Source organism: Grampus griseus, assembly GCF_964374135.1.
Source record: "Grampus griseus genome assembly, chromosome: 5".
Taxonomy (NCBI): domain Eukaryota; kingdom Metazoa; phylum Chordata; class Mammalia; order Artiodactyla; family Delphinidae; genus Grampus; species Grampus griseus.
The window spans coordinates 71,412,469-71,426,319 of NC_138998.1; the positions used below are offsets into that span (position 1 = coordinate 71,412,469).

At 35.6% G+C, this 13,851-nt stretch overlaps 1 protein-coding gene across 6 annotated transcripts in view; it reads left to right on the plus strand.

Annotated features, from left to right (window-relative positions):
* DLG1 (discs large MAGUK scaffold protein 1) overlaps positions 1 to 13,851 on the plus strand; it is a 284,860-nt gene that overhangs the window by 119,055 nt on the left and 151,954 nt on the right. The window lies entirely within an intron of this gene.

Below are 13,851 nucleotides of genomic sequence, written 5' to 3' on the forward strand. Positions count from 1 at the left end.
AATAGTCTCTTTGAGTATTGATTAACCAAGCAATCAAAGTTAGGATAAAAATTCTGTTATACTTGGTTGTGAAATGCTGTCTCTTGGCAAAGTTTAATTTCCTACTCAAAAGGCCAGTAATTTTGTAAAATTAATAACATTACTCAGATTTGGAAATTAATTGTTTCCCTTTTTACCCAAAGAATATCTACTCAAAAATATGTTTAAATGGTGTTTGAGACCCAGTCATTTGTATAGTTGGACACTTTAGAAAAGCATAAAGATGAAGATTAAACAAAAAGTTTACAATGGTTGTATTCGCTTTTAAAAAATACCAGATTGGGGCTTCCCTGGTGGCGCAACGGTTGAGCATCTGCCTGCCAATGCAGGGGACACGGGTTCGAGCCCTGGTCTGGGAAGATCCCACATGCCACGGAGCAACTTGGGCCCGTGAGCCACAACTACTGAGCCTGCGCGTCTGGAGCCTGTGCTCTGCAACAAGAGAGGCCGCAACAGTGAAAGGCCCGCGCACCGCGGTGAAAAGTGGCCCCCACTCGCCGCAACTAGAGAAAGCCCTCGCACAGAAACAAAGACCCAACACAGGCAAAAAAATTAATTAAAAAAAAAAACAGATTGACCATACAATCCATCAGTTGCATTCCTTAGTTTTTACCCAGATGAGTTGAACATTTATGTCCACATGAAAACCTGCACACAGATGTTTATAGCAGCTTTATTCATGATTGCCAAAACTTGGACGCAACCAAGATGACCTTCAGTAGGTAAATGGATAAATAAACTGTGGTACAGCCAGATAATGAAATGTTATTAATCATTAAAAAGAAATGGAAAGATGTGGAGGAACTTTAAATGCATATTTCTAAGTGAAAGACACCAATCTGAAAAGGCTACATACTATATGCTTCCAACTATATGACATTCTGGAAAAGGCAAAACTATGGAGACAGTAAAAAGATCAGTGGTTGCCAATGGTTAGGAAAGAGGGAGAGATGAATAGATAGAGCACAGAGGATTTTTAGGCCAGTGAAACTATTAGGTAGGGTACTATAATGGTGGATACATGACATTATATATAAATTTGTTCAAACCCATAGAATGTACAACACCAAGAATGAACGCTAGCGTAAACCATGAACTTTGGATAATAATGGTGTGTCAGTGTAGGTTCATCAGCTGTACAATGTACAGCTCAGGTGGGGAGTATTGGTAGTGGGAGGCAGTGCATGTGTGTGGGCAGAGGTTATATGGGAACTCTGTACCTTCGGCTCTAAAAAATAAAGTCTGTTAAAATAGCAACATTGGTATCTTAAGGTGGATTAGATTGGCTATAGTTTGAAGAACTAAGTAAGTGAAATTTGTTATATAAGCTCTTTATAATTAGGAAGTGTGTTGCATTCATCTTTGTAGTTTCTATAGAGTGTCATGATTGTTAGATTGTCCTTTTGTCAAGGACAAATAGGTAAAAAGAAATTTCACAAGCTGCAATTTATGTATTTTAGTATGTATATTATATATGTGTATATGTGTATTTTTTATATATATATATATATATAGTTTTAGAGTTAACTTTTAAAATAATGTGTTAATAACAGTGCTGAAGAATGACTGGCCCATATGCTTTGAGGTCAGAATAGGATATTCAGCCTGCACAACATTTTTTCCCTTTGCTTATTTCAAGCAGTGTTTGTTTTCCTGAGAATTGTACTCCATACCTCTTATCACAGCTGCATTTCAGTAATCAGTTGGGTAATGATTTGTTTAATATCAGCTGCTAAACCATAAGCTTCACAAGAGCTGGTAGTACAGATGTATGTTTTCTTCTCTTATATCCCCAGAGCCTAGCATAGTGAACGCCCGTGTTGACTGTTTGTTGAATGAATAAACAAATGTTAATATGTGTCTGTTTTCATTTAATCTGATGATGGCTACAGGGAAATTTGGAACTTCTAAATATGGTTTGGCCACTGTAAATTTCCCAAGCCATTTTTATATAGAACTATGGCTTTAAAATTAGCAAGTCTCCATTACAGGATTTTATAAAATCATGTATATTTCTAAAGTAATTCAAAGCCCTCTGTGAAAAAACTGAAGCGTATATCTTCTTAACATATGAAGAACTTAAATTCTTATTGTCAAAATTTGACTTAGTATCGTTTTCTTTAAAGAGCTCTCACTGCGTTATTCTTTGTACTTCCTGGCACTGTTATTTAGATAACTTTTTCAATCCTCCATTTTCATATCAAAATTTAGAATTTTGATAAAGCTAAAAATAGTTGTGCAGACCATGTGGAGAACAGTAGCCTACAATTATCACCTTATTTTACAAACTTTAAATAAACTAACTGATGTGGCAATTTTACAGGCATATGCAAATCAGTCAACAAAGACTGGACCTATTTTGTGCAAGTTTAAAGCAACTGGTGTCACATCTGGAAGCAGTGGAATTTTAGGAGAATCCTAAATACAACTTCTGCCCCTAGATAAATTTATTTAAAAGATGTTTTCCCCCTCACCTCTTAACAGGAGCCCTGCCTATTCATTCTTTATCCATTAGTAAACCCCAATTTAGTCCTGTTTCTGAACAGTATTTTCAGTATTTTTGAAATCTGATCTGTGACTATTGACTCAGCCAGCTGTGGAGTGTGAAGAAATTATTATTATGACAAAATGGGACCAGCTGATTGCCTTACAGAATTTTTGTTGGTCCTGAGGAAAATAACTGGAGATTATAATCTGCAATTTGAATCAAAACATATCCCAGCGTAATTTTTCTGTATTTAACTCTGACTAATCTTGGTAGAACCATCTAATATATCAAAGCGTTATAAATTTGAAAAATAATCAGTTTGTAAGTATTTTGAAAGATAAAGAATGGGATTTCCCTGGTGGTGCAGTGGTTAAGAATCCGCCTGCCAGTGCAGGGGACACGGGTTCGAGCCCTGGTCTGGGAAGATCCCACATGCCGCAGAGCAACTAAGCCCGTGTGCCACAACTACTGAGCCTGCACTCTAGAGCCCGTGAGCCACAACTACTGGAGCCCGTGAGCCACAACTACTGAAGCCCGTGTGCCTAGAGCCCATGCTTCGCAACAAGAGAAGCCACTAAAATGAGAAGCCCACGCACCGCAATGAAGAGTAGCTCCCACTCGCCACAACCAGGGAAAGCCCGTGTGCAGCAATGAAGACCCAATGCAGCCAGAAATTAATTAATTAATTTTAAGAAAAAGAGAAAGATGAATACCAACCTTAGGAATTAATTGTTTCAGCTATACTAAATGCCGTAGCAGAATTTTGGAGAGGGGAAATAGAGCAAAAATCGTATCATTCTAATCATTTTTTCCAAACTGAAAGGCTACATACAGTATAGATCCTAAATTCTTTCAGTTATAAGAACACAGCTTTACTATATAGGCCTTTTTTGTAAAAATATTTTAAAGAACTCTAGATGAAACTTGAAATATTCATATCTATTTATTGTTTTTTTAATTCTCTCATTCCCTTTTTTGGGGGAGGAGTTGCTTGTTTTTATTATCATAGGTTAAGCACTACAAGAGAATTAAACCAACTATAGTTAGTAAAAACTAATGTAGGTGTCTCGAAGTTATATTCTGTTCTTTTCATGACCTAATCAAACTTTTTTCTTTTTTTGAACTATTTTGAAGAGACAGTGTTGTATAGTAGTTGAGAATGCTGTCTTTAGAGGATGATGGCCTGGGTTTAAATTTCTATTGTATTTATTAGCTGTAGCACCTTGGACAAATAACCTAAATTCTGAGTCTCCTTCTCCCACCTGCAGAAAACAGGGATTAAGATCTAGTGAAAATTAATGGGACAAACATGCGAAGCCCTTATTATAATATCTGACATCAGTAAAGTACCTATCATCATCATCATCATCTTTATCACCACTTTCACAACCACCATCATTATTCGTCCCACAGAATATTCTGGCCTTTTAAAAAGTGAGGAATCTGGAGATACGGAGAAGCAACCTCATTACAGAATGATGAAGAATTATGTTTTAACAAGAGGATTGGTAACCTTGACTGGGTCCAGCCAGGAAAAGAGAAACCACAGTAATTATTTTAACAAGGAAAATGTAATATGGGGGGGGGGGTCAGTGTTAAAAAGGAAACTGAAGAGGAAACATGGAACACCAAGGTAAACAGAGAAGCAGCTAACCTGTGAGGAGGGACCTAGGGACCAAGTTAAGGTTAGTAGAACCCAGAAGTTTGGAGGAAGGGCACCACAGGTTTTAAATATGAGCTGTCAGTGATATTTACTTTCTAATACAGCTTAAAAAGGAAAGAGGTAAAAATCTTTGGGGCAAGTGTTCTTCACCAAGACATGTTTATTTTCAGTTGGGATATTATTAGGCAATTAGCTGTTGCTAGATAGAGAACAACATGAAACTGGCAATTTTTTGGCATTTTTGTATTTTGAAACTTCTAAGGTTATCAAATGGTAGAACATCTTGAACACTTTCTGATTGGTAGTGACCGCCCAACCACACAGAATCTTTTAGCAATATCTGCTATGTGTATAGCATGGGGAGGGAGGATGTACACAATCCATTCCGAGTCACTTTATCACTTTAGAGTGCTGATGAACTCAATCTCTTTTGGCAATCACATGGTTTCATTCGTCCAACAAATGGATTAAATACTTACTGTGTGCTAGATACTATTCTAGGCACTGGGCATATAGGAGTAAATAAAACAAGAATCCACGCTCTTCTAGAGCTTATATTAAAGGGGGGGAAGACAGATGGCAAATGTAATTAAAATACGTAGTATGCTGGAGGAAAGGTAAAAAGAGAAGGCAACAGGAATGTGTATGTTTGTGTGTGCGTGGTGGGGGTGGGGTGGGGTTAGTAGAATAAGAGTGTCTTCAGCTGGAGGGCGATATTGGAGCAACGGCATAAGAGAAGTTATGGAGTTGAGCCATATGGATATCTGGGGCAGGAGCATTCTATGCAGAGGAAGAGTGAATAAAAACTCTGAGGCCAGAGCATGTTTAGAGTGTTTGGAGCACAGAGAGGTCAATATGGCCGAAACGCTGAGTGGGAGGAGAATAGTAGAAGACGACTTCAGAAAGGTAACAGCGGCCTGAATCACTAGGAACTTGTACAAGAATGAATAGAATAGGGTAAATATATTATTACTAGGAAGATTTAAGGGCCCGTTTTAGGTTAGTCATTATGGATTCCACGGTTGCGTATGTTTCTGTAGCCAGTCTGATAAGATTGGGGGGTGGGGAGCAGGCAGCATATTGCAGTTGGTAGTTTCATACCTATTTGTTAACTATGTAACCACATCTTTGAATCCAATTTTTGGATCTCTGTCTACTTGAAATTTTTAGTGATTGTTGGCTCATCCTTCTACCAATACAAAGTAATCAGCTGAATGCTGATAGAACACCATCTTTTTATAATGAAGGGATGACATACCTTAACTATCATTGCATCTTGCAAGCAGAAATAGATCCGTAAACTAGATGTTCTGTGTGTGTGAACTAACAAATTTGTACCCATGCTTCTATACTAGGATTGTTAATCACTACATCTATTTCCCTACCCCCCCTTTGTTATTTTAAAATCAAAAATTTATATTTAATCCCTTAGTATTTGTTAAAAAATGTATCTGGTTTCGTTGCTATTTGCTTCTGAGATAATTATGACACAGGTATCATATACAGCTGGTTCAAATAACATGGAGTTTATATTGAAGGTACTTATTTGGAGTAACTGTGGCAAAAAGAGCATTTGAATCAAATAAGAACCAGATCTAAGCAATGAAAAACACCTTTATTCTGAAGATACTGGACCCCTGTTAAGTACAGTGATTCCCAAACAGTTTTGATAAATCTGCTGTGCTGTATTTTATCCTTCTATAAACATACAAAAGGCTTGAAGTTTTTCCCCCGGTTTCTCTTTTCCTCTTAGATAGCTTCTTTGACATTTATTCAGAGAAATATGTCTCATTACCACATAGTAGATATTGAAGCAAAGGAACTTGGATTAAGAATATTAAACTGTGCCATACAAAAACAAAATAAAATCCTTATTGACCAACAGTGGCATAGGGGTAATTTTTTTTCCTTGTTATCTAAGATATTGATAACAAAAGAGTTGCTATTTCATATATTTCATTTTCCGTAAATGTGGTATAAATTTATTTTGACCTTATTGAATCTTTGTGTGTATTCTAAGCTCAGTTTACCCCATTCATGTGACATGTTAATGTAAGGTGTAAACAATTATTAATTACTTGGTAGTATGGTATTAGTTATCTTTCTTCAGAGTTTGATCTTATGCTATGATGACCATTTTAATAAGCAAGAAAATAAGTGAGAGGGACTTCTCCGGTGGTCCAGTGGTTAAGGCTCCGCCTTCCAGTGTAGGGGGTGCGGGTTTGATCCCTGGTCAGGGAACTAAGGTCCCACATGCCATGGGGTGCAGCCAAAAATTAAAAAGAAAATAAGTGAGAAAGAGTTTAAAAATATGTTCAGAAAGCCTTGTAAATCTATTGTGATTGGGTCTAACTATGATGTAAAAGATACTTTTTAGTGGCCATTGTTGATGTTATTCTTAATAGTCCTTCCTCCCAACTTCCCATCAGTCACTAGATATACCAGTTCTACATTCAAAATCTATCTTTATTTGACTACTCATGTCCATTTTCACCATCACCATCATTTGGTTAAAGCCACTGATAACCTCAGCTGGATTATTATAGCAGCCTCCTAATTGTTCCTTCTGTCTCTTCCTGTATCAGTCAGGAGTCAGATGCACATATTAAAAAAACACTTTAACTATTTTAAGCAAATAGAGATTTATTAAAGGTAACGGCGCTCAATTTATATATTGTTTTTCATTTATTGTTGAATTAATGGAAGTGAAAGAGGGAGGTACATAGTCATAAATGTAGATGTGCAGTACACATTAAGCATGTGGCTATACCTAACGAGGTTTCAGACCACTTTGTATCAAAATTTTTTTAAAAGCTGCTTTCATAATTTTAAGATCTTAAATGAAATTTAAAATGTAAAGCTGTGAATAAATAACAAGAATCTCTAAAAATTAGTTAAAACATTTTTCAGAAAGCTGTCATTTCGATACTGGCATTAAAAAGGTACTTTAAAAATATGTACAATCCAGTTACTTTCCTGGAATTTACAATTTTCTGCAGTGTTCTTTGAGACAGTGTTAATATTATAGCCTCTGTTGTCATGGAAACAAGTCTCTGAAGGCAGCCTCCGAGGCTAATGATTCCGTGGTGTTGCTATGGATAGAAACAACTGAGACCGTTGTTAGTCACATGGTCAAGATTAAAAAAAAAAAACAACTAAAACTCGTTGAAGCTGATCTTATTGAGTGATATATACAAATGGAGCAGGAGAAGGATGATGGCATAAAAGTCATATTGTCTAATAAAATATGTATGTAAGATTTTTCAAGTTTAAAATGCTTATGGTGAATTCCTTCTTTTCTGTAATAACCCACATATAATGGTTACTGTATATTGCTGCCTCATTATTTATATTAGAGTCTTAAGTTTGCCATTTTCCAATTTAGAATCTTGTTATACAACTCCCCAGAATTTTACCATGCTCTCAATCCTGCACTGAAAATAGCCTCTTGTCTCTTCATATGTATTATCATATCTAACATCTGTGCTGTTCCTCATCACTCAACGTTCATTTGATTAGATATTATTTGTTTAGCGTGGTATTTTTGTTTCATATGAACTAAATGACTTGTTGTTCTGTAATTCTGTGTTACCTGAACTGGTTATTGGCTGTGGCTAGGAAATTGTGTGTGTTGGTACCCATTTGGTTTTGAAGACTTTCTCAGCAGTATTTGCCTTTCTTAAGGAAGAAGCAGGGGCATATGTTCTTTTTCATAGTACTTGCTCAGTGCCCTGTAGAGAGTGGGGTGGATTCAGATGGTGTACATTTTTTTAGGATTTTTAAAAAATGGTATTCAGATCCTTTAGATTATCGTATCGAAAGGAAATAGATTTAGAATAGGCTCTGAGCCAGTATTACAGTGAGGTTTAAATGTAATATTAAAGAATTTATAGTTTATCATAAAGGGTTTTGGAGAGCAACTGCCTAATGGAGGAAATTTTTGTGCTTGGCCTTGAAATTTGATATAAGCATACAGCTTTGTCTTTTTTATGTTAAAATGGATTATTAATTAGCTAATAGCTGACCCTATTAAAGAGGCATAAAGAAACTTTTATAGGTGTTAGATATGTCTCCTACTTTGACTGTGGTGATTGTGTCACAGGTGTATGCATATGTCCAAACTCATCAAATTGTATACATTAAATATGTGCAGTTTTTGTATATCAGTTATACTTTAACACAGCTGTTTAAAAAAATTAAATAAAAAATGATAAACTTTAGACTTTCTTGTCTTTGATATTTTGGATGACTACAGCCAGTTATTTTGTAGTTTGTCATTCAATTTGGGTTTGTCTGATGTTTAATGTTCAAGTTATGCATCTTTGATAAGAATGTCACAGAAGCGATGTATTCTTATTACATCCCATCAGGTAGCATATGATTTTGATTTGTCCTGGTGAGTGATGTTAACTTTAAGATAGTGTCTGCTACATTTCTGCACTGTAATTAATAAATCTTTGTAGGGGAGATATGTGTGTGTATGTGTGTGTGTGTCTCACATTCAAACTTTCTTCCACTAGAATGAAATGGAGGGTTCATTCAGCAGCAATGGAAGTTTTAACATTTGTTGATGTTTCTTGAATGAATTATTACTATGGTGGTTGCCAAATGATGATTTTGTAACTCCATCATTCCTTCTACATTTCTTAATGGGCATTCTGCTGTAAGGAAATGCTCTCTCTTCTCTCTGTTCATTTAATTTTTATGTAATTATATCAGTGTAGACTCCTGGAGTCCTGTTTAATTCAGTGGGATTTATGTCATCATTATTGTTATTTATTTTAAGTCTCAAATTATTCTCAGTCTGGATAAGAGCCCTTCAAGCTGACTGCCAGTGTCCTTTGTCATGCCCTCGTTATTCTTCGAGCACCTCCTTATTTTCTGGAACAGCAGAATATTCTAGGCTTATATTGTACTTGCTGGACTCTAGCACTGGAATCAGCCATTTCTCCAAAGATTCCTCTTTTGTTGTTTTTTTTTTTGAATCAAAGAATGGGTATTTATAAACCAGGATCTGAATGCCAAGTATTTTCATGCTCTTGAGGTGTTACTGCTCCCAGGTCTTCTCTGTAGACAGAGCTAGGGTATATATGTACATATAAACACATGCATTTATTTCTGTATTTATATATATTGAAAACCATGCAGTCATACAGGTACCTCCAAATCTAGTCTAAAACCATAGATTTCAGGCTAATTTTCTCCCTTTCCATATTTGTGACTCTGTTCTCTGACGTGAGGAACCTTGCTTCCTTTATCCTTGGATCAAAAATCCCCTGTATATAAGCAATCTCCTGTCACTGTCGATGCTCTAGGTAGACATCCTTCCCACCCAGCTCAAGATCCAAGAGATATCCCCACCTTGTTCCACTGGGGTCCCTGTACTTCTTGCCAGACTACTACTGCTGCCACATAGATACTCCATCACACTTGGGATCCAGCAAAACACATCAGGCTGCTGCCACTACTTGCCCACATGGGATACCCTCCTCATCCTGCTCAGACTCCGCAACACCCTGCTCCAGACTGCTGCCACCCTGTGCGCAGAGGCTCTCCTCACCCTGCTCGATCTCAACAACCTGTACTTTCCTATTCAAGAAGTCTTTGCCTACACCAAGATCCTGATATTCTATCAATACTATCTTTTAGAAACCTGATTTTTGTACATCTCTTAATTATGTCAGTAAGCCATCTGGAATTAATTTTAAGTATGGTGTAAGGGAGTGAAGAGGGTTCATTTCATTTTCCATATGTATATCCAGTTGATTTAGCAGCAGTTTTCTAAAATTATTGAAATATAGTTGTTGTACAGTATTATGTTAGTTTTGGGTGTACTAAATGATTTGATATTTACGTACATCGTAAAATGATCACCACAGTAAGTCTAGTAACCATCTCTCCCCATACAAAGTTATTATAATATTATTGACCTTATTTCTTGTGCTGTATATTACATCCCTGTGACTTACATAACTAGAGGTTTATACCTTTTAATTCCCTTCACCTCTTTCGTCCACTCTACCCCCGCCCCACTGCTTCCCTCCCTTTTGACAACCACACATTTGTTCTCTGTATCTATGAGTCTCTTTTCATTTTGTTTTGTTTGTTTTGTTTTGTAGTGAGATCATGTGGTATTTGTCTTTCTCTGAATTATTTCACTTAACATAAATTCTTTTAAAACTATCTTTTTCTCTTTGTCATAAATTAGGAGTTAGAATCTCTGGGTTTTTCAAACATTTTTAAAAAATTGTAAGTATTCCATTGAAAATTAGTTAGCATTTAAATTATTTGTTTTAAGCTCATACTATGGAATTTGAATTTTCTTTTTCTATAGGAGCAATGTATAATTGGTGACTGGAGTCCCAAGTAAGACCCACAGAGGCTTTATTCCTAATGTCCTTTTTTTAAAAAATTGTGGTAAAATATACATAACAAAATTTTACCATTTTAACCTTTCTTAGTGTACAATTAATTCAGTGTCATTAAATACATTCACAGTGTTGTGCAGCCATCACCGTTGTCCATCTCCATAATTTTTTCTGTCATCCCAAACAGGGAACTGGTTTAGACTGGGAACATTAAAAAGAAAGAAAAAAAGAAACAAAATTTAATGGCTTAAAATCTCTTTCTACAAGATATAAGAAATCCAGGTAACAATAATCTAGCATATCTTTTCCTAATTCCTTACAGGTTACCTTTTGTGAGCCTAGCTCAGTTGTAAAATGAAGGGTTAAACTTGATCCCTAGCTTCTTCAATTCTAATAGTCTTGTAAAATCACTGAAATTTGTTAACACCTTTTAGAACAATTAATGGGAAACGCATTTTCAGTTTATTTTCTAGAGAATGAGATGGTAAAAGATCATAATAATTGTTTTTCTCTTAATATGAATAGATCTTCCATCCCTCACCCAGCATTATAGCATCACTGTGTATTCATTGTTGACAACTGGAAAAGTAGAATTCGAAATAAAGAGGCAGGGGAGAAAAACCATTCATAATTCTGCCCTCAGAGGTTTACTTTTCAAACATTTCTTTCCATTTTTTGAATAAAAGCTTTATCTTCCCTTTTTTACTTAATGTCATGTCATAGGCAATATCCTTTATGACTTACAGGTGTTCTTACAGATTCTTGTTAACCGATGCATAATATTTAATCTTATAAAATTGTCATTATTTGCTCAGCCCTTCCAACACCTTATATTTAGGATATCCTACATTTCCCCAGGTATAAACAATGCTCAAAAGAATATAGTGAGGGGGCTTCCCTGGTAGCGCAGTGGTTGAGAGTCCGCCTGCCAATGCAGGTGGCACAGGTTTGTGCCACGGTCTGGGGGGATCCCACATGCCGCAGAGCGGCTTGGCCTGTGAGCCATGGCTGCTGAGCCTGCGCGTCCGGAGCCTGTGCTCCGCAACGGGAGAGGCCACAACAGTGAGAGGCCCACATACCGCAAAAAAAAAGAAAGAAAGAAAGAAAAAAACAAAGAATATAGTGACTGTTAAGACATTTGCTTTTTGAATTATTCCCTTAGGATAGATTTCCACAAATACTAAGTCAAAGAGTTGGAACATTTTTAAAGCTACAGATAATTACTTAGATTGCTTTTTGTAAAGTTTGTATGAAGTTATATATCCAGCAGCACTGTGAAAGGACATGTTTCCATGCATTAAAATTTTTTTGAGTTTTTTAATTGTGGTAAAATACATTTGCCATTTTAACCAGTTTTAACTGCACAATTCTGTGGCATTAATTACATTCCCAATGTTGCCCAACCATCACCACTATCTACTATTTCCAAAACCTTTTCATTATCTCAAACTTACTTTGTAACCCTTAAGCAGTAAACTCCTTATGCTCCTCTCTCCCTGGCCCCTGGTAACTTCTAGTCTATTTTTATGAATTTACCTATTCTAAATATTTCATATAAGTGGAATCACACAATATTGACCTTTTGTGTCTGGTTAATTTCACTTAGTATAATGTTTTCAAGATTCATCCATGTGTAGCATGTATCAGAATTTCATCCCTTTTTATGTCTGAATTAATATCCATTGTATAAATATACCACATCTTGTAGCTATTTAGCTGTTGATGGACACTTGGATTGTTTTTACCTTTTGGCTGTTGTGAATAATGCATCATTGAACACTGGGGAAAAGTATTCAAGTCCCTCTTTTTAGTTCTTTTGAGTATTTACCTAGGAGTAGAATTGCTGGGTCATATGGTAATCCTAGGGTTAGTTTTTTGAAGAACTGCCAAACCAAATTGTTTTCCACAGTGACTGCACCATTTTGCATTCCCACCAGCAGTTTTTGAGGATTCCAGTTTCTGCACATCCTTGCCAACACTTGTTACTTTCTGTTTTTGTTTTCACTTTTTTATTACAGCATCCTAGTAGGTATGAAGTGATATATCATTGTAACTTTGATTTACATTTCCCTAATGAATGATGATGCTGAGTATACTTTCATGTGCTTATTGGTCATTTGTGTATCTTCTTTGGAGAAATGTCTGTTCAAGTCCTTTGCCTAATTTTTAATTGTCTTTCTGTGGTGAGTTGTAGGAGTTCTTTATATATTCTTCATGTTAAACTATCATCAGATGTATGATTTACAAGATTTTCTCCCATTCCATGCGTTGTCTTTCCCCTTTCTTGATAATGCCATTTGGTGCACAAAAGGTTTTAATTCTGATAAAGTCTAATTGATTTTTTTTTTTACTTATGCTTTTGATATCATATTTAAGAATCCATTGTCAAATCCAAGGTCATGAAGATTTATCCCTATGTTTTCTTCTAAAAGTTTTATGGTTTTAATGCTTATATTTAGGTCATTGATTAATTTCCAGTTAGTTTTTATATAGGATGTGTGGTAGTGGTTTAACTTTATTCTTTTGCATGTTGCTATCTGGTTGTCCCAGCACCATTATTGAAGAGATGCCATACATTTTTGATAAATCTTGATTCATTTGATTGACAGCAAAAGGTCAACATTATAATTTTATTTTGTATTTATCAATGAGGAAAAGCATAGTTTCAAGTTTGGCAATTGGTTCTTCCTGTTTTAAGTGTCTTCTAATGTACATTGTTTTCTTATAGATTTGATTTTAATGTTTTTCTTATATATGTAGTATATGTCATTGGTATAGCAAATATTTATTAATTAATCCAGTTTATAGAGATTGGGACTCGTTACAAGACACCTCTTTTGTGTTCCAGTTACACCTTTTTTTAAAATAGTAATTAAGCTTGATTGAGTATAAATATCAAAACTTCTTAGTTTAAATTATGTCACTAGAGTTCCCACTTAATGACTTTACAGGCAGGTTTAAGACAGGTTATTACAGTTCTTGACAGTAGAGGTTAACAGCACAGATTCCTTAAAATGATATAAATTCAGTTTTTAAGTCCTTTGAATCTTCTGTTTGTGGATTTATAGGCCCCAATTGCCTACCTCATGGGCTAATGAAATTACTTTTGATTCTTTGAATGCAAGGAGGAAAGTAGTCAAATATATACTGAATGCTACAAAAATATTTTGTAGTCTGTCTGTGAAGTGAGTGTCTTGCCTCCCAGTGGAGGAGTATTGTTAAATCATTATCTTTTATTATTTTCATTTAAACATCTAAAGAGTAGTCACTCGTTTTAACTACAGAGTTATTAA